General features: G+C 50.4%; 1 long non-coding RNA gene across 3 annotated transcripts in view; it reads right to left on the reverse strand.

Annotated features, from left to right (window-relative positions):
* Positions 1-11,485, reverse strand: part of LOC306658098 — a 43,974-nt gene extending 32,489 nt beyond the window's left edge. For 2 of the 3 annotated variants that reach the window (XR_013762958.1, XR_013762959.1), the window contains exons 1-2: positions 11,386-11,485; positions 9,840-9,992 (exon numbers count right to left, since the gene is read on the reverse strand). This is a non-coding gene — a long non-coding RNA (uncharacterized lncRNA). Of the gene's footprint in view, positions 1-370; positions 2,974-9,839; positions 9,993-11,385 lie in introns of those variants that run through there. The other variant, XR_013762960.1, reaches the window with a different exon arrangement.
* Between the last annotated feature and the right edge of the window lie 7,545 nt (positions 11,486-19,030).

Below are 19,030 nucleotides of genomic sequence, written 5' to 3' on the forward strand. Positions count from 1 at the left end.
AGCAGCAGAAGCCAAGCTCTTCCAGGGAGCTGTTGGGTGGGAAGGATTAGGAGCATGGGTTCGGAGACCAGAGTTCTGGGATGTTCCTGTCCTACTTGTAGGGTGACCCTGAGCCAACCCATCTTCCTCTGGGTCTCGATGTTCCCGCCTGGAAAGCCTCAAGGTGGAACTGAACAGGCCTCACAGTCGCCTAGCCCTTGCCCCCGCAGGGGGAGGCGCCTGCCCCGCGGGCCTGAGCTGGAGCTGGGCAGTGAGAAGCTTGGTCTCCCTCAGGCCTCGCTTCAGCCCTCCTAATCCTGACCACGTTCCATGAGGACCTTTCCGAGTGTCTCCCACAGGTCAGGGTCCCCTCAGCAAGATAGAGGTCAGGAGCCTTGAGCAGTTCAGGGGTGACAGTGATGCTTGATGGAATGTTATCCCTTCACCGTTTTCAATGCAGTTTTTAAGAGTCTTTTAATTCCTTTGCTTACTTAAAGGAAACAGTGGGGCTGAAACCAGTGCAGCCTTGGGACAGTGTCTTGAGAAGGCAAAGCTGTCTGAGGAGAATTTAATCATATTCCCTTAATGCCAACATATATTACCTAATATTATGGCAGGTTAAGTTTCCCAAGTACAGTTGGAATGTAAAGTTCCTTTTAAAATACATTCAAGTAAACCAGGTGTGGGGGCACACTCCTGTAATCCTCGCAGTTTGGGGGACTGAGGCAGGAGTTCAAAGCCAGCCTTAGCAACTTAGCATGGCCCTAGGCAACTCAGTGAGACCCTGTCTTTAAAATAAAAAATAAAAAGGGCTGGGGATGTGACTCAGTAGCTAAGTGTCCCCGGGTTCAATCCCTGGTACCAGAAAGAAAAAGCCTGTTTGATTTAATAAACAAAGCAGAACAATTTTGAGGGGAAAACTACTGTGCTGAGTCATATGAAATTGCCAACATTTGACCACTTCTGACCTCCAAAATGGCAACACTTCATGTGGCCTCCAAAATGGTTGTGTGGTCCAAACTAGTAGGAAGCAGTGATGGTCACAGCAAGGGTGAGCATTCTTGAGGGCTTGCCATGGCTAGCATGGCTGCAAGTGCTTTAATCCCAGAGTAACAAGAGCGTGGGCAGGTGCCACACCGCGATGCTTCCCTGGTGATGGACCACGTGTGTGATGGTGGCCGGCGGCCACGTCATACATCTCACGTTTCTTGTCTCTTGATGGTGTCCTCTTCTCTCTGCTTGATTTAGTCTCTTGTTGCTTGGCTCATCACAGCTTCCGAGTGCACGAAATCCACTGCTGTGTTGCCCAGAAGAGGCCAGGTCAAGTGATGGATCTGGAAGGTCAAAGTGACTAGACTACGAAGGTGGGAGATCAGCGCTGGTCAGCACTTGCCACTCAGGCATGTCCCCTTCCACTATCCTGCAATCTTGAGGCACAAAAGCAAGTGATGGAACCTGCTAAAGGCTCTGCTTCACTGGAGGCCACGAGACTAACAAGAAATTCAGATGTGATGTGGAGAAACGGCTGCTGACCAGGACTGAGGACATGACACAGGAGCACATCCCTCTCCACACACAATGATCGTGGCCAAAGCAAAATGTTTGTTTGCAATGTGGAAAAGAAGGCTGGACCCAGCCATGGTGGTTATTTACTGCTAGCTCTGGACAGTTTGAGTGAATCAAGAATTGTTATTCATCACATGATATGAATGTCCATTCCGAGTCTCTGAGTATGGTGTGAGAGCCGATGAAGGATTTTTGAAGGCTAGACAAGCTGATCGCAGAGGACACTAGCAACAGTGTCTACTGTACAGCCAAGGCATGTGGCAGGCCCTGCAGTCTAGGTTTGCATCAGCACACTCTGTAATGCTCATGCAGCAGTGACTATCTAACCACACATTTCTCAGAAGGTCCCCGTCTAAGCGATGCATGGTTGGACTTGGAAGGCCATCAATCACATGCCAAACTCACAGAGGCTTGCATCTTGGGCAAATGCCTTCCACTCTCTGGGCAGAGCTGATCCAGGACCGAGGCCCTCCCTCCTCTGTCTTCCATTGTCTGGGACCCATCCCTGGCCATATTACTGAGAAGCCCTGCAGAGAGCTCAGCTGGGCAATGGCTGTGGCTGGGGATCACAGGCAGAGGATAGAAATATGTAAGTCATTGTCTCAGCCTCAAGAGACAGAAGCAAGGAGGCAAGCGCCTGTGACAGCAAGCCTGTGGCCAGGCAGTCAGTCCCTAATGTCCAACCTACAGGGGAGAGACATTGGCAAGGTCACAGCAGACAGAATTCTGCCCTGAGAATCTGCTGCAGCGTGGGCCTTGAAAGCCAGGACCTGTGCAGGGCTGAAGGGCACAGGTGACCAGAGAGGTGAATGAGAGGTGGGAATGATGGGTATGCACAGGGATGGGGCGTATATAAGATGGCCGAGCAGAGGGGGCCAAGATGAGACAGGGAAAACAGAGACACCAATGATAAGGGTGGGCTCCAAAGGACATGCCCTTGCAGTTACAGAGCACTCAGGAAGCTTCAAAGCTCTATCTCAGCTTCCCAATCAGCCCAGAGGGTTCTCCCCAAAGCCTATGCAACGTCAGTCCCCCGGGGCACAGCCACACCCAGAGGTGCTGACATAGGACTATATGCACCTGGAAAGGGCCCACCTGTCTCTGCCTCCTCTCCTGCCCCAGGGCCCTGACTCCGCCTGGGTGGGAGGTAAAGCCAACACATACTCAGGGCCTTGGGGTGGTGAGGAAATGCCAGGTCCCCAGGTGACAGAGTGGGCATCCAGGAGACCTAGACAGAGCACAGCAGTGGGCAGGTCCCAAAGGATAAATGTAACTTGGAGTTCAAGGTGCCAAGAAGAGGAGATATCAGGTCGGAGCTGCTGCTGCTGAAGGAAGTCATGGGCTAGTTTGATTCCCAAGTCAAATAAAGCTTCGGCTCTTGGTGTGGGTTACATCCCCTCTCACGTGGGTGGCAGGAAAATGGACAGCCTGCAAAACCAGAGAAAAACATAAATAATGAAGTTTAAGCCAGAGCCCCTCATGGTGTGATTAAGAGCAGAGGCCAAGATGGGGTGGGAAGGGATGCCTGGAGAGGGAACAGGGCTGCGGTGACAGCCACAGACTGGACTCTCAGTGCTGGAGACCAAAAGAGGAAGGAAAGCCAGGGAGAGGAGATTCTCCTCCATGCAGGGGGCTGGTATCACTGGCCCTGCCCATGACCATGAGGAGTCCAGGAGTTAAATCCTCTCCATCCTTCGCCTCGCCAGGGCACAGCGGGCCTGCTGCCCAGAGAGGAAGGGAAGCAGGGGGAGCTTGGAGGGCCCGGCTTGCACAGGCTGTGTGGTATGTGCCCCAGCACCCGGGGCACAGGAAGGGCCTACCTGGCTGGGTCTGGGCCGGGTCCTGTGGGGAGGGGCTGAGGATGGAGAGCATATGGGCCGTGCAGGGCCCCACAGGTGAGGAGGACAGCAAGCAGGGGCGCAGGGGTAGTCACTGCCTCCTTCCTTTCTCTGGAGAGAAAGAGAGTCCCAGAGAAGAAAGAGGAAGAGCGAGAAAGAGAAGACAGACTGGATAAGAGTGGTAGCTGGACAGAGCAAGGGTGGGTGCCAGAAGGGGGCCCCAAGGTCAGACAGAAAGAGGGGAGGAGAGGCAGTGGGTAGCAGGATGGATGGGAGAGGAGCTGCACTACATGTGCACACTGCCCTCATGCCGGCACCCTGCTGCCCCCCCACCCCCTCCACCAGTGACCAGCTTGGGTGAAGAGAGACCTTCACTGAGAAGGGGTCACAGTGAAGGTCCAGGGCTCCCTCCCCTCATGCGCAGAGTTGAGTGGAGAGGGCTAGTAGAGGCCACTTGGGCCTTACCCAGGCACTGGCACCTGGCCAGGCCCAGGGTCTCCCTGCGTGTGGCCCCCAGGCAGGCCCAGCCCACTGCGAAGCCTCAGGAGCACCACCAGTATCGCTGACTTCAGCCTTGGGAAGAAGTTTTACCCAAACCAGAGCCTGGGTCGTGGTCTTGTTTAGTCTGGACAGGGCCCTATCCTGAGCGCTGCCCTATCTGCCTGGGTCGCATGCCTGCCTTGGTGCCCTGGTCCCCCCTGGGGGCTACAGAGGCCATCTCTGTCCTTGGTCCTGGCTGCCCCTGACCACCACCCTCTGTCCTCTCCCTTTCCCTTGCCTGGCTGGCTGCAGGGCTGGGAATGCAGTCGCTGTGCCCCAGATATGTGATTCTTGAACATACGCCCGGGCCACACGCCCCTTGCCTGGAGACCCATAGGTGCTCAGTGAGTGCTAGCTCTTGGTTGCATTTTAACTGGTCTTCTCGACTCTTCCCTGCCAGTTTATGCATCTTGAAAACAGCTTTCATGCAACATCAACGTGCTGATTGGAGGTAAAAAGCTGGACATGGCCTCCCTTCTGTGACTTCTTAATAAAAGTTTATAATCTGAATTCAAACACGAGGAAATCCAGGGCAAATGTACAGGGAGAATATCCGCCCAGGACTCTTCAAAAGTGTCAAGGTGGCAAAAGATGAGGAAGGATGCAGGGATGGTCCTGCCTTTGAGGGCTCTAAGGAGAAAGGACCTGCAGAGTGCTAAGTGGGGCCCTGCACTGGATCCTGGACCAGGAAAAGAGTGTGAATGGGGAAAACTGCAAAATTCAAACAAGGCCTGTGGATTTGTGAACAGGCCGTATCAGCGTCAACCACCTGGGTTTGATGGTGGTCCCGTGGGTGTGTAAGATGTTCACACATCAGAGTGATGGGTGAAAGGACAGGCAGGGACCCTCAGAAGAATTTTTGCAACATATTTTCAAGTCTGGAATTATTTTAATCAATTTTAAAAATAAGATTAATGTTAGTATCTATCTTATGGGTATTCGGGGAGAAAAACAGGTTCATAGGTGAAAATACAGCACTAAAAGCGGAGTCAGGCACCTAGGAGGGTTACTTAAGCATAGCTGCCATTACTTTCGGCTTGCAAACTTACACCTGTGACCTGGCGTGGGCTCGTCACCAGGGGAGCACAAGACCAGCCCCCTCCCTTAATAGAGGCAGTAGCTGTCTGTCTACTGAACAGATATCAAGCAAGCAGTCCTGGATTCCCAGCCCTGTCCCAGGCTCTAGGGTGGGGAGGGGAGCCCAGCCTGGTCTCTGATCTCCCAGAGCAGGCAGCAGGCATTAATGGATTCTTCCCACAAACCAGCTTGAAGCGACACACAACATGGGCGGTGAGAGGAGATCCACAGGAAATGTCCCTGAAGCCTGTCCCCTGGGCTCAGCAGTGACTCTGAGCTGTTGCGTGAAGAGTGGCAGAGAGTTAGGCAGAGAGAGGGAGGATTGTCCGAGCTGGGGACGGCACGAGGTAGGCCCAAGGCAGAAAAAGTCAGAGTCTGAGGCTGAAAGGTACATGACTGTGTGACCGGAGCACAGTGCTGAGAGCCCGGAGCAAGAGGGCCGAGGACTTGCCTGCTGCCATCAGACAACCTAGGGGCAGAGCTGAGCCCCACCCCCATCAATTCTCCACCCTTCACAGTCCATCACACCATGGTGGCATTGTGTTCCCCCAGAAGCATTCAGTGAAGTCCCAACCCCTGGAACCTCCAAATTCCCCCTTATGTGGAAATAGGTTTTTACAAATGAGGTCATCAGGGCAGGCCCTAATCCAATGTGCCTGACATCCTTACGAAAGGACGACTTGGACACAGACACATACACATGGAGAAGGGTGACCTCAGGATGACGCCTCTACAACCCAGGAACACCAGAAACAGCCAGCCACCACCCAAAGAGGAGGCCGGGAGCAGCTGCTCCCTCATAGCCTTCCAAAGGAACCAGTCCTGCCAGGACCTGGGTCTCCAGGACTGCGAGGAAGTCACTTCCATTGTTTTAGCCTCCCAGTTGGTGGCCATGTCAGCCCTAGTAAATTAACGCAATCACTACAGTCTAACCCATTTCCCAAAGCAATTCCCTATTAATCCTGGAATGCTACAGAAGTTCCATCCCATCAGATGGACGTAGGATCTTCTTGGTGTCCTTGACCAGTGTTCCCTAACCAGGGGCAATTTTGGCAATGCCTGGAGACATTTCTGATCCACATTGAAAAGGTGCTATGGGAGTCCAGGACCTGAGGCCAGGAATGCTGCTGAATATCCCACAGGGCACAGGACATGTTCCAACGCTAAGAATTATCTGGTCCCAAATGTCAACGGTGCCAAGATTGAAAACCTTTTTGATAATATTATGATTATATAGATTCTTTCCTAAGGAAAAAAAATATGGTGGTTATACACTCATGCATCCGTGTGACTCACACAAACACACACCTACACGGTCACTCACACTCACATGTAATACATCCCACCCCAGGGGCACACAGAGTCCCAACGGTCTTCCATGCTCTCCAGGCTAACAATGCCTCCTGTCTTATAGGTAAGAAATGATGTCAATGTAATTAGGAACCAAATTTCCAGCATAGTAGGAAAGAGATGCAACTTAAGTAAACATGGCTTAAACCCTATAATCATACCCCTGTGTTGGAAGTAACTGTGTGAACTTACAATGCATTTTCTCTTTCAGAAAGAAAACAGATATTACCTAGATCTGTTGGCAGATAAGCCCTGTTCCTAACCCCATCTCAGAAGCGATAAACCTTCTAGTTCAAACTGAGGTCCCCAAGGACCCAGGGGGCCCTGGAGAAATGGCTGCTTTCAGGGCTGCCATAAGGAAAAATGTAAGGTGGTTTGGACCGTCTCTTATACCAAAAAGCAAAGAAGTTGTTCCCCAATTTCCAGAGTTGTACAAGAATGAGCTACATCAACATGGTTCCTGTTGGTCTGTGATGGGACAAAGCTGGGGTGAAGCTCAGTGGTGGAGCACTTGGCCGACATGCACAAGGCCCTGGGTTCAATCCCCAGCACAGCAACGTAAAAATGGTGATAATAATAACAATAACAATGGCTAACATGGTGTGAAACAAGCCAAATGGTGAGTTTATATTTTTAAAAAACTCATTTGTCACCTTTGGAAGTTGCCAGGGAACCAACACATTCTTTTGAAAACTTTTAAAAATTATTTTTGAAGAGAAAGGATCAAGCATTTCTTCTGCCTTTCCTGTGCAAACCTCATTCTAAGGAAATAATTAATGAGGTAAAGAGTGATATGGAAGAATTGCACCAGAAAATGAAGACAGGGTAAGAGGAGGTCACCACTCTGCAGGCCCTGAGAGAATGATGGTCTGTGGGTTACTGGAAACACCGCCATGTGAAAGGTTCGTGGGAAATCTAAAAAGGGCAGACCAAACCAACAGCACCAGAGTGGACAGATGGGTCAACTTCACAGAAAGAATCAGAGGTCATGTGCCCCCTGAGAGGAAGCACACGGCACCACTTCTGAGAGATTACCGTCACACACCACTTATCCCTGCCATCTTGGTCAGTGAGGGACTGAACATGTGCTGGTGGTCGATGGTGGTCCCTGCTGCTCCCATCAGATTATAATGGAGCTGACAAAGTTCCTTGCCTAGTTCTGGGCAAGGTTGTCATAATGTCAGAGTGCAACATATCACTCACCCACGTAGGTGATGCTGTGTAAACAAACTTACTATGCTAGCAGTCGCATCAAAGTACGGCATATAAAATTACATCCAGTACATACATACTTGATAGTAATGATAGATGACTGTAAAAGTTTAATGTAAAACAGCATGCTGTGTTCACGGCAGCGTTTAGCGCCTCTCCCCCCCCCCCCCCCCCCCTCAGTGCTGGGGATGAAGCCCAGGGCTCGTGCACGCTAGGCAAGCACTCAACCAGGGAGCTACATCCTCAGCCCTTCTTATTTTATTTTTAGACAGAGTCTTACTAATTCATCCAGGTTGGCCTCAAACTTGCCATCCTCCTGCCTCAGGCTTCCCAGCAGTTGGGATCACAGACTTGTGCCACCATGCCCTGCTGTACATGGCCTTTTTTAATAAGGAGAGGGAAGACTGGAATAAATGAAAGACAATGTGCAGCACTCATCTGGATCCGGATTTGCATAAACAGTTGTAAAAGGCATTTATGGGACAATGGGAAAAATTCCATCTGATGGATATTAAATGGCATTAAAAAGTTCTTGTTAATATGTGTTGGTCTGATAATAATTGCCTTGTAAGTTTTTTAAGAGAGCCCTATCCTTTAAAGAAACCTGTTGAAGTATGTGTAGGTAAATTAATCCACTGGGGGTTGGGGTAGGGCTGACCCTAAGAAGGTAATTGTTGACGCATGGTGATAGATTCTGCTCTCCCTCTCTTGTGTATGTTTAAAATTTTTGCAAAAAATCATTTTAACAAGGACCACAGTGTCCACCCAGCTTCCAGCTCTGCCTGAGATGTCATGCACTTTTGCTGGAGTCTAGGTGGTCAAGAGATACACCAGGCTGGGTATTAGTGATGGGGGCAGAAGGTCAACCAGGAGGAGCAATGTGTGCCTCCCAGTGGGAGGAGATGCCCGGGCCGTGGCTGGCAGGGGTCAGAGGTGAGGACACACTGCATGTTCCCACTGGAAAGGTAGAGTGGATGCCATCCGGGAAAGAACCAGGTGTGGATAGGGGAGCAAAGGAAGAGCCAGGGAGGCTTCAGGGATGCTGGGGCAGCAGGTGGGTGCTGGAGATGCTGGGATGGGGCCCATCAAGGCAGAACAAGTCAGGGGTGGAAATAGACATCCCGGAAGATAACACGGAGAGGTGGCGCTGGAACTCTGAATCCCAACAACCTCTGCTCTCCTCCCACCACCACATGCCCGCTCTTGTCACCAAGTGGTGCTATTTATATACAGTGAAAGTTCTTTTTTCGCTCCTACAAGATGCCAAAGAAAAAGAGTGAAGGATGGTGTAGAGTTTACACAGGGAAAGAGAAGAGTTCCTCTGCAGGGTTGGAAGCGGGTATGTGCCTTCTGGGTTACAGCAGAGGCAGCCAATCACCTGCGGGGAGCAGATTTTAAAAATAAGGTCCTCAAGGAAGGGCTGTTCTAAGAGGTGATGGGGTATTTTGTGTTGAAATATGTGTTTCCCTAATGGTTTGGTGACATCACACATTTCCACACGCTGATTTGCCACCATACATCTTCTTCGTCTGTTCAAAGCTTTTGCACATTCTTTGGGGGTTCATTTGTATTTTTATTTCTCATTGGGGGGACTTAGTCTTTCACCATTAGTACGATGTTAGCTGTGGGTTTCCTGCAGATGCTTTTTTTTGTCAAGTGGAGGACATTCCTAGTTCACTGAGACTTTTTATCACAAACGGGTTTTGGATTTGAACAGACTTTCAAAAGCATATCTGCTTTATTTATTGTTGGATTCAATTTGCTAAAAGAAAATGTTAAGAATTCTTGCATTTAGGTTCATGAGGGCTGCCGTCCTCTTGTGATATCTGTCTGGTTTCTATAACAAAGTATTGCTGGCTTCACAAAATGAACAAGAAAATACCCCTTTATCTTTAATTTTTGGGAGAATATATGCAGAATTGGTTTTGTTTCTTCCTCAAATTTCAGTCATTAATCACTTGCTAACCACCCCCACGACCACCATGATTATTTTGTCGAATCCACACCCTCTGTTCTTACCCACATGTGTTTCTTCAAACTTCCTAACTATTTAAAAACTCCAGTGAAGACTTTTCATAATGAGACTTTCCATCCCCATCACGAGTGGAGCCGATGGCATGGCCCTCCCACTCTGACAGTTCAAGGGAGTCCACCCAACCCTGCCCAAGTCCCCTTCCCAGCTGTCCAGGTACAACTTCAAGTGCACTTTGCAACAGCCACATGATGGAGCCACAACACCCAGAAGCAGCTCCCACTCACTAGGGGTGGCGGTCTTACCCCAGGGGAGGGCTGGCGATGGGGGCTGCAGCGTGTGCCTCCATGGTCGTCCAGAGCCCACAGCCATGCCTGTAGAAAGCTTGGGACACTCGGGTTTCCAACAGTGTCTTACTTTCCCAGAGGAGGAACCAAGACCAAACGTGGCAAAGCAGCCTGTCAAACGTCACATGAGAAATTAGTGGCAGAGGCAGGCCTAGAACCTCGTCACCTGACAGCTGTCCTTGCCCTGCTCTGCTCCAGGAAGATCTTCCCTATGGAACACAGTACCGGGTCCCCTGCCTTTTAGCTCGGATGGGACTCGGCCCAGGGGGAGCCCTGGCAGGAGTCTGGATGGTGGAGGCAAGAGAGTTCAGGGGATGCTCCTGTCTCCTCCTTATGTTTTTTGCTGGTCATGGCTGTGCCCCTGGGAGGTTTGGGTTCTCTGATCAGCCTCCTTCCATACCTCATGCTCTGACCTCAGCTCCTGTGACTCTGCTTCCCTGTCCCTTGGGGCCTGGGCATAGTAACAGCTCTCACATGGTTAGTCCCTGGGTACCTGACATCCCAGTTACTTCCCTAAACCCTGAGGCATCTCTGCCAATACTGCCTTCACCCACATGGCTCTTCAGAAATCTTGGCAAGAGTGCCCTTGTCTCCTGCCTGACACACACAGGTGTGCCTTACCTGCTATTCACCCAGCAACTCTCCTCATCTTCAAATGCTCAGGATCTAGAAAATTCCTAACTCTCTGCTCCCAGATCATGAGCTCCAGTGCCTACGGGGCCTCTTGCTGACACCATTTGCTTCCAAAAGAAGACATATCTGACCTAAGTGAACCCAGGAACTGCTCCTTGGATAGTGGTAACCTTGCCTCCAAGTACCCAGTCTACCTTAGACTGACAGACCCCACAGGTGTAGGGGTCATATGTCATCAAAGGGAAGGCAGCGAGTCTCAGGTGACTTGAGCTGAGGGAAAGAGGCAATTCCCTCAGGTGTCTTCTTTCCATAAGGTGTGAAGGACAGGGAATTATTCTGAAACCAGTCCTCTGGGACTTTTGCAAACACCAGATTCCAAGAACAGACAGGCCTGTGCAGCCACAGCACACACACACATCAGATCAAACTGCCAACAGTCCATAGAGCCTTGCAGGAATGTCCACCTTGGAAACGTTTCCTGATCTTGAAAAGAAAAACAGCCACACATGCACACCACAGCTGGTTTCCTCTAGACCCATGGTTACTAAGGATATTTGCACTGAGGAAGAAGAGAAAGGGAAAGAGAAAGAAAGACGCTGCATCTTTAAGAAGACACCAGAGCAAACAGGGCTCACCTATTTGCTTTGGGGACTGAAAATTTAGAAATCTGCTCAGGGTCCCCCCGACCCCCACCCTCTGGGATAACACTGCTTATCAACAGATACCACCACACCAAGAGCCCCAGGAACAGAGCAGGGCCTGGTGGACAACATGGTGACCTGAGTTCATGCCTCAGGGATAGCCATCCTGGGATGTCACCCTTGAGCCAACCCCCTCCCCACCCCCACAGATCTTAATAGAGCATCCAAACCTGGTGGGTAGGAGGAAAGTTTCCAGGAGCCCGGCTGGACTGGGGACAGCGTGTTGTGCCTCAGCTCCCCTTTGGGGGAGTCGTCAGGCAGGCATTTGTTTACCCACCGCTCGAGGAGGTTCTGAATGGGTAAGGGAAGAGAACCAATATTTACCAAGGGCTGGTCTTGGGCCTGGCCACCAGCCAGGGCCTTTAGATCTGTGTTCATTTCACTCCGGGTCCTTAGGCTCTGGTCATGGATGCTGCAAATAATGACAATGACTGATGGTGGCAGTCAGGTCTCTGGTTGAGCTTTTAAAGATTTTTTCAGAGTCTTCATAGAGCACAGCACTGAATCTTGTTTGGCATGCACGGCAATCCTGAGGCTGAGCCGGCAGCCCTGTGGTTACCCTGTCACGGCTGAGAATATTGAAGTCCGGGGATTGGAAAGATTTTCCCACTTAGGTTTTGCATGTTGAGAATGTCCAGGTCCAGAGCTGGAACCCAATACTGCACTTTCTCTCCGTGAGCTTGGCGTTGTACCCTGGGTTTAAGAGATCACAGGCCCCGGATGCTAAAAGGGACTCATCACATTTCGGGGAGAGAATATCTGGAGACTCATGCAATCTTAAGGAGCAGTACAGATCATTTGGGGGCAGGAGGTGTGGCTATCTGGTGAGGAAAAAGTGACCTTGTTGTCACCTTGTGAGCCTCCATCCCCAACCTCCTGTGCTTCTACCCAGAGCCACCTTGCACAGAGCTACAGCTTAGCCAGGACTGTCAGTGACCTCCTATGTCCTGTTGACACAGTGTGGCCTCAGATGTCACCTCCCAGGTACTGATGTGCAATTTCCAGATGGTCCACTTTCCCAGGAGTTGAAGGGCCAGGGAGGTTGAGCACAAGCTCCAGTGTCAGGCACTAACCTGTGCTTGGCGTGGGACTACCAACCTTCCCTGCCTCTGTGAGAACCAGACACCAATGGCAGTGACATATTCAGCATGACGGCTGGAACATGGTCATCCAAAAACATTGGCTCCTTCTTCAGCCTATTCCCTGGGCTCCAAGACAGTGGTCTTAAAGAAAAGGCCATCCTCGTGTGACACTGTCACCAGGGCCATGCCCTTCAAGATAGCCTTCCTGAGCCCAAGGTCCAGTTGCCAATCTCAGGCAGGGTTGGGGGCCCAGTTTGTGCCCAGGGATGGGACAGGACAATTCTCCCTGCTCAAGCCAGGCCCAGATCAGAGACCGTGAGGACAGGAGAGGGCACGTGCAGCAGAGAAGTCAGTCAGGGTCTCAACCTGGGTCCCAGCAAGGCTCAGATCCCTGCCTTGTTAAAGCCACCTGGCCAGGAAGAGAACCTGTCCTGCCAGGTGAGAGGGCACCAAGGAGGAAGGTAGCCCACAGAATGCAGAAGTCGTTGAGGACTCAAGCAAAAGACCAAAAAGAAGTAACAAAGCCAGAAAGAAACCAGGTCACCAACTGAGCACTGGGTCCACCCTGCACCCTCAGGCACACCTGCATGTATGTGCCTACACACACACACACACACACACACACACACACACACACACACACACACACACATACTCCCACCCTGCCATCTGTCTGGTTTTGGCCATAATAAAGATCAGGTGGGAGATATCAATATCAAGAGGCCTCCCCAGAGCTAGGGTTGAGCTCCGAGTATCCCAGCTTCCTCTTATCCTAACTTGATACCTGGCCGCCCTGTGGATTGAGAGAATCATAGTGACCTCAAAGTTGGAACAAGCATTTGGGGTCAGTCTACTGTCAAATGTGGGCTCTGACAACCTGAACTAGTCATTTATCCTCTCAGAGCCTCATTTACCTCACCTAAAGAGTTCCTGCCTCATGGGGTGTGTACTAGTCAGTTTTCCATGACTGTGACAAAATGCCTGAGATAATTACCTTAAAAGAGAAAAGGTTTATTTTTGCTCATGGCTCATGGCTTCAGTCTATTGTTGCTTGTTCCACAAATACTTCAGGTCTATGGCAACACAGTACATCATGACAGAGGAGGCCTAATCCCCTCATGGTGGCCCAGAAGCAAAGGAAAAAAAGAGAGAGAGAGAGAGAGAGAGAGAGAGAGAGAGAGGAGAGTAGGGATCCCAATATTTCCTTCAAGTACACACCCCCAATGACCTCACTTACTTCTACCAGGCCCTGCGTCTTAAAGTTCCGCCCCCTAGTAGTATCACACACTGGCAATCAACCCTTCAGCACATGGCCGTTAGAGGACATTCCAGATCAAAACTACAGCAAGTTGTTTGAAGATTACTGAGATGACAGCAAAACCTGTAGGGTCCAGAGGTGCCAAGGGGTTTATTCAGTAAACAATGCCCTTGCTTCCCTGGCAATGCCACCCTGTGGAAACAGAGAGGCTACATGCCTAAATTTAGCAAGTGCTCACAGGATTGCACATCCAAAGGCCATCAACTATGATGTGACTGTGAATTTCACTCAGTGAGATCCCTGTGCTCTCTCCTTCTTTCCTTGATTTGATGCAGCAGAAGACATCCAGATCACCCTTAGCCAGAGCCAACCTGAACACCTGGGCGGTCAGTCTGTCCTGCTTCCCCTCCGGCAGCTGAGCCCATTGCTATGTCCTCGATGGAGTGGCGGGGGCACAGGCAGTTTGTAGTTAGGGGCTGGGGGCATGGAAAACTGTACCTCAAACTCGGGGCGACAGGATTCCTGAAGACTCCAACCCAGGGACAGAAGAGGGTGGGAAGAGCAAGTTGCCCCTCCTGAGGCAGGCAGACTCTCCTGGGCCGCGGGTCTCCTCCTTCTCATCCTGTACAGTGAACACTCTCATATTGGAAGCACATTCATTGCTAGTTCTCCAATAAGAATTCTGGACTCGGACACCTTAAACAGCTGCTAATCCAGTGGTTCCCATACTTTTTCTCCTGGAAAAAAAAAAAAATAATGTTTTAATCAAGGCAACAAACTTGTCAATATCTTCTAGTTGAAGACCCTGTCACTGATCCTGAACCCCTGGGCATTACCCAAGTTCTACCCTACTGAAGTCCAGTGGTGCTAGGGGACAAGGGGTGAAAAAATCACTTAGCTACTCCAGCCCTTTAGCAGCTGAATAAGTGCAGACCTGTGATTTGTGCCCTGGAATGCATGTGAATTTGGTGACATTAATGTTGATAGAACATGGTGTTGTTCTCTGCTTTGTGTGTGCTGAGCTGATCTCTCTCATGAGATCGCAAATTCAAAGTGGACTCTGTTTGCTTCTTCCCTTGGCACCTCTGCACCCTGGGAAAACATCTGCAAGAATTCTTGGTTACACTGAAATGAACTGAAGCAGTGTCTCCCCTGAATGGATTCTGAAGTCCTCAACCAGGGAATCAGGCTTGGTAGGTTGGGCATGTTCACATGGTCCCAGGTCTGCTCCCAAGTCCCAGAAATTCCCAGTTGCTGGAGCACCAGCACCTTCACAGTGTGAGTATGGTGGTGGGTATAGAGACCATATGTGCTTTAAGCAATCTGGAGAGCCCAAGGAGGGAATTTTAGGTGTGGGTATGAAATCACCTGGCCAGGTGGGCAGTCAGGTCTGACAGTGGAGCTTTGGCCCCTGCTGCAGCCCAGGAATGGGGGCACCCTCTCATGCAGGGGTGCCAGTTAAGGAAGCATCCCTGTGGACACCCTGGGTGAGGGCAGTGCATGGACATTGCTGGAGCTCATGTAGACAACCCAAGCTGGGTGGGGGTCTCACACAGCTTAGGCCATTTGGTTCCCTTCACAGGCTATGAACTGTCCATTTTTATTATTTTTATCTGCATATAGGGGCTTTGAGGCATTATGAGAATTCTTGCCCAGTAGCAAAGAACTAGCAAGGGAGGGCACTTCCATTTAACCCAATTGCCAGGACCCCAAAGTTCACACTGTCGTGCATGTGGATACACTAACCACACCGCTTCCCGACAACCTGAGTCAGAGGCAAAGCTGTGTTGGAGGGAGGGGCATTAAGGGATCCTTAAAGGTGACTTTGGAATCGAAACTTATACCCTGGGTGGCAGCTGTGACTTCTGTGTCTGCCTGCTACATTGGAGGCAGGAAGTAGTTTCCAAGCCCCAATCTCAAAGTCTTTGAAACCATGAGTAGAGCCAGGTCCCAGCAGCATTGGAGCAAATCTGTTGTCTCAAAACTCTGGACCATTAACTTAGCTATTGTGAATTGAGCTGCTATAAACATTGATGTGGCTGTGTCACTGTAGGGTGCTGATTTTAAGTCTTTTGGGTATAAACTGAGGAGTGGGCTAAGTGGTCATATGGTGGTTCCATTCCAAGTTTTCTGAGGAATCTCCATACTGTTTTCCACAGTGGTTGCACCAGTTTGCAGTCCCACCAGCAATGTGTGAGTGAACCTTTTCCCCACATCCTCACCTATATTTATTGTTACTTATATTCTTGATAATTGCCATTCTGACTGGAGTGAGATGGAATCTCAGTGTAGTTTTAATTTGCATTTCTCTAATTGCTAGAGATGTTAACATTTTTTTCATATATTTGTTGACATTCTTCTGTGAAGTTGTCTGTTCAGTTCCTTTGCCCATTTATTGAAAAAAAGTCAATCCCAAAAAACCAAAGGCTGAATGTTCTCTCTGATGGGTGGATACTAACACACAATTAGGGGAAGGGGAGATAGAAGTTCACTGAATTAGACAAAGGGGAATGAAGGGAAGGGATGGGGGAAGGGAATAGGAGAGACAGTGGAATGAATCAGACATAACTTTCCTGTCCTCATATGTGAATACGTGACAAGTGAAATTCTACATCACATATAACTGAAAGAATGGAATTCTAATTAAAATAAGTTATACTCCATGGATGTATAATATGTCAAGATACACTCTATGTCATGCATACCTAAAAAGTGCAAATTAAATTTTTTTTTTAATCTGGCCCACAGGAGTTTAGATTTGCAGCTCGGAGGGCAAGTAGAACCCAGCAAGAGATGCTTCACTGCCACACCCTGTGGCAGGTCCTGTTGGTCACCTCCAGAGGTCGCCTCCCTAATCTGGGGTCCTGTGTGCTTTGCTGCTCTTAAGGTCAGTCAATCCCTTGTTTGTTGAAACTAAACTTACTTTCCTCTCTCATTAGAGACCATGAGGAGCTGATAATCTGCTTGACCACAGATCCCACGTGGGTGCCACTCAGTGAAGCCCAGGTCTCAAACAAATGCCCATGGACATGAGTCCGTAGCTGGTACATAAGGACTCTTTCTTGATCCCTCAGGCCTTTGCATGGTGGACTTTATTACTATTTGTCCTTTGTCCCCCCCACATGGCCCACGCACATCTGAGTCCGTTCCCATGCATGTGCACAGGTGTGTGCTGGGGGTTGTCAGCCGTTCCCAGTGCCGGGTCCCAAGGCAGCTACATCATGGGTGACCTAAGGCAGCAGGTCTTCTCTGCTCAGTCTGTCCTACTCATTTTGGACCTCCATGGTGGTCAGGTGAGTGGTTCCCAGCCTCTCTCCTCGCACCTGTGCCTTCCCAGGGTGTCATGGGCTTCTCTGATAAAAACTCTCTCCTCATTGACTGAATTAAAAGAGGAAGGAAGACCAGTTTCCCTGGTGTTTAGGAAGTAGTGCTCCTTGTCCTTGAAGATAATCAAGTATACCTCCTGGGGAGGAATGTGGGAGAAGGAGCTCCAGTGTCCTGTGGAACAGGGACAGAGGCCACATGGGACTGATGACAGTTAAGGTCTTTCACAACTTTGACATTCTCTGACAAAAGCCCTGAGCCCAAGAACTTGGCTGCAATTCCAGGGGAAAAGGTGGGCCTCAAAGTCTACAGTAAGTAGGCCCTGGGGTGGACGCTGGTCCTTTGCTCCTTATCCACCCAATCGAAGCTGCACAAGGCTCTCGGCCGTCAGTGCTGGAGCCAGGAGGCATGAAAGAGGAGGAAGAAGGAGGCAGGAAGGCCCTCTGGCCCTGTGGAGACATCTGTCCCCTCTTGAGGGACAGGCCTGTGGGCCCACAACGCTGATGGGCAGCGTGGCTTCACTTGCAAATCTGCGCTGAGTCCCTCCCATGCTCTTGGCCTGGGTCGGGGCAGTTACCACGTCACCTAGTCTAAGCCTCATGACAGCTCTCTGGACAAGACCTGGCATCTAACTAGCGCTCAATAAATATTTGTTGAATGAATGGAACTGTTCACCTAAGCAAACTGGACAGCCAAATGAGGCCCTGTTCCCACGAAGGACTCCACTCTGCTCCAAGCCTCTGCTTGATCTGTAGGAGGCACAGCCTCTCCGGGGTCTTCTCCCCACGTGTATGGAGCTTTGGTGGGGGAGGGAGGCGTCTACCCACAACTCCCACGAGCACTGTTTGCTGCCCACCTGGCAGAGAAGCAGGAGCCGGTCCTGAGGACCTGTGGGGGCCAGTGCCATGCCTTGTGGTCATGGGCTGGGGGCTTCTGCTGAAACAGTAAGAGAACACCACCACCAGCCAGGTTGCCCCAGCCCCGTGGGAGAGACAGAGATCTGCCCAGATTGTCAAGGTACAAATATTTGTTGTGTGCCTGTCACAGGCACCCAAGAACTGGTGCTTATTTTGAGACAGAGTCTCGCTAAGTTGCCCAGGCTGATCTGGGCGGGGCCTCCGGAGACCAAGCAGCTGAGCTAGCTGCAATTGAGGGGTCCCTTGGCAGCATTTCCTGGCCCCGTCACAGTTAAGCTCCTAGTGATATAGCACTTTTAGTTCACACACACACACACACACACACACACATCTCCACAACTTTTCCTCAAGTAGGTCTTTGTCCCGAGGGCAATGACTCTTAGGGGGGTTCCCTTATCCAGTGCTGGGGACCCTCTCCTGACCATGGGCTGTGGGGCTGGCCCCAGCTCCGTAGCCTGGCTCCCCTGTGCTGAGACTCCCTCCAGAGTCTGGCTACCTCTGAAAGCTGGCCTTGCTTGGGGTCACAACAGAGCATCAGACTTGTCCACATCATCCCTCCTCGTTTCCAGGTAGATTCAGGTTCTGCTCATTGGAATGTGGCTGAAGAAAACCCAGACTCAGAGGGCATGTGGGAGGTCCCGCTGAGACTGGCTTCAGGGCCTTGGCGTCTGCTCTGCGGAATGCCTGGTGTCTTACTCCAGGTCAAGCACAGAGATTCAGGGTGAGAAAGGGCAAAGAGACCTCAGTTCTGCCCTTAACAAGAGAAGTGGCTTTTATCAAGGGAAATCAGGATTCTCTAAAAGAAAGGGTCCCCTACTCAGCCAGGCCGAGGAGAATAATTTCCCAGGGAAGATATCAGCACCACTCAACTCAGTGGCACAAGGTTGAGAACAAAGGGCTTTGTCCAGGACCAGGTTTGTCCCAGGCCCTTCCTCTAGCTCATGAATCTCTTGCAAACAGAAACCACATGTGGGTAACCACTGCTCTCTCAGTGCCTAGCACAGACCTGGCTTGTAGTAGGTCCCTGCCCCTTGGCCAAGACTCCAGCATATTTTCAAATGTACCTAGACCACATAATCCAGGCAATCATTTTTACTTTTCATTAGTTCATATTAATGACTTCTTTTTTTTTTTTTTTTTTGCTTCTAGGGATTGAACCCAGAGGTGCTCCACCACTGAGCTACATCCCTAGCACTTTTTTTTTTTTAATTATTTTTTATTTTGAAACAGAGTC

The sequence above is a fragment of the Sciurus vulgaris genome, assembly GCF_902686455.1.
Source record: "Sciurus vulgaris genome assembly, chromosome: 3".
Taxonomy (NCBI): domain Eukaryota; kingdom Metazoa; phylum Chordata; class Mammalia; order Rodentia; family Sciuridae; genus Sciurus; species Sciurus vulgaris.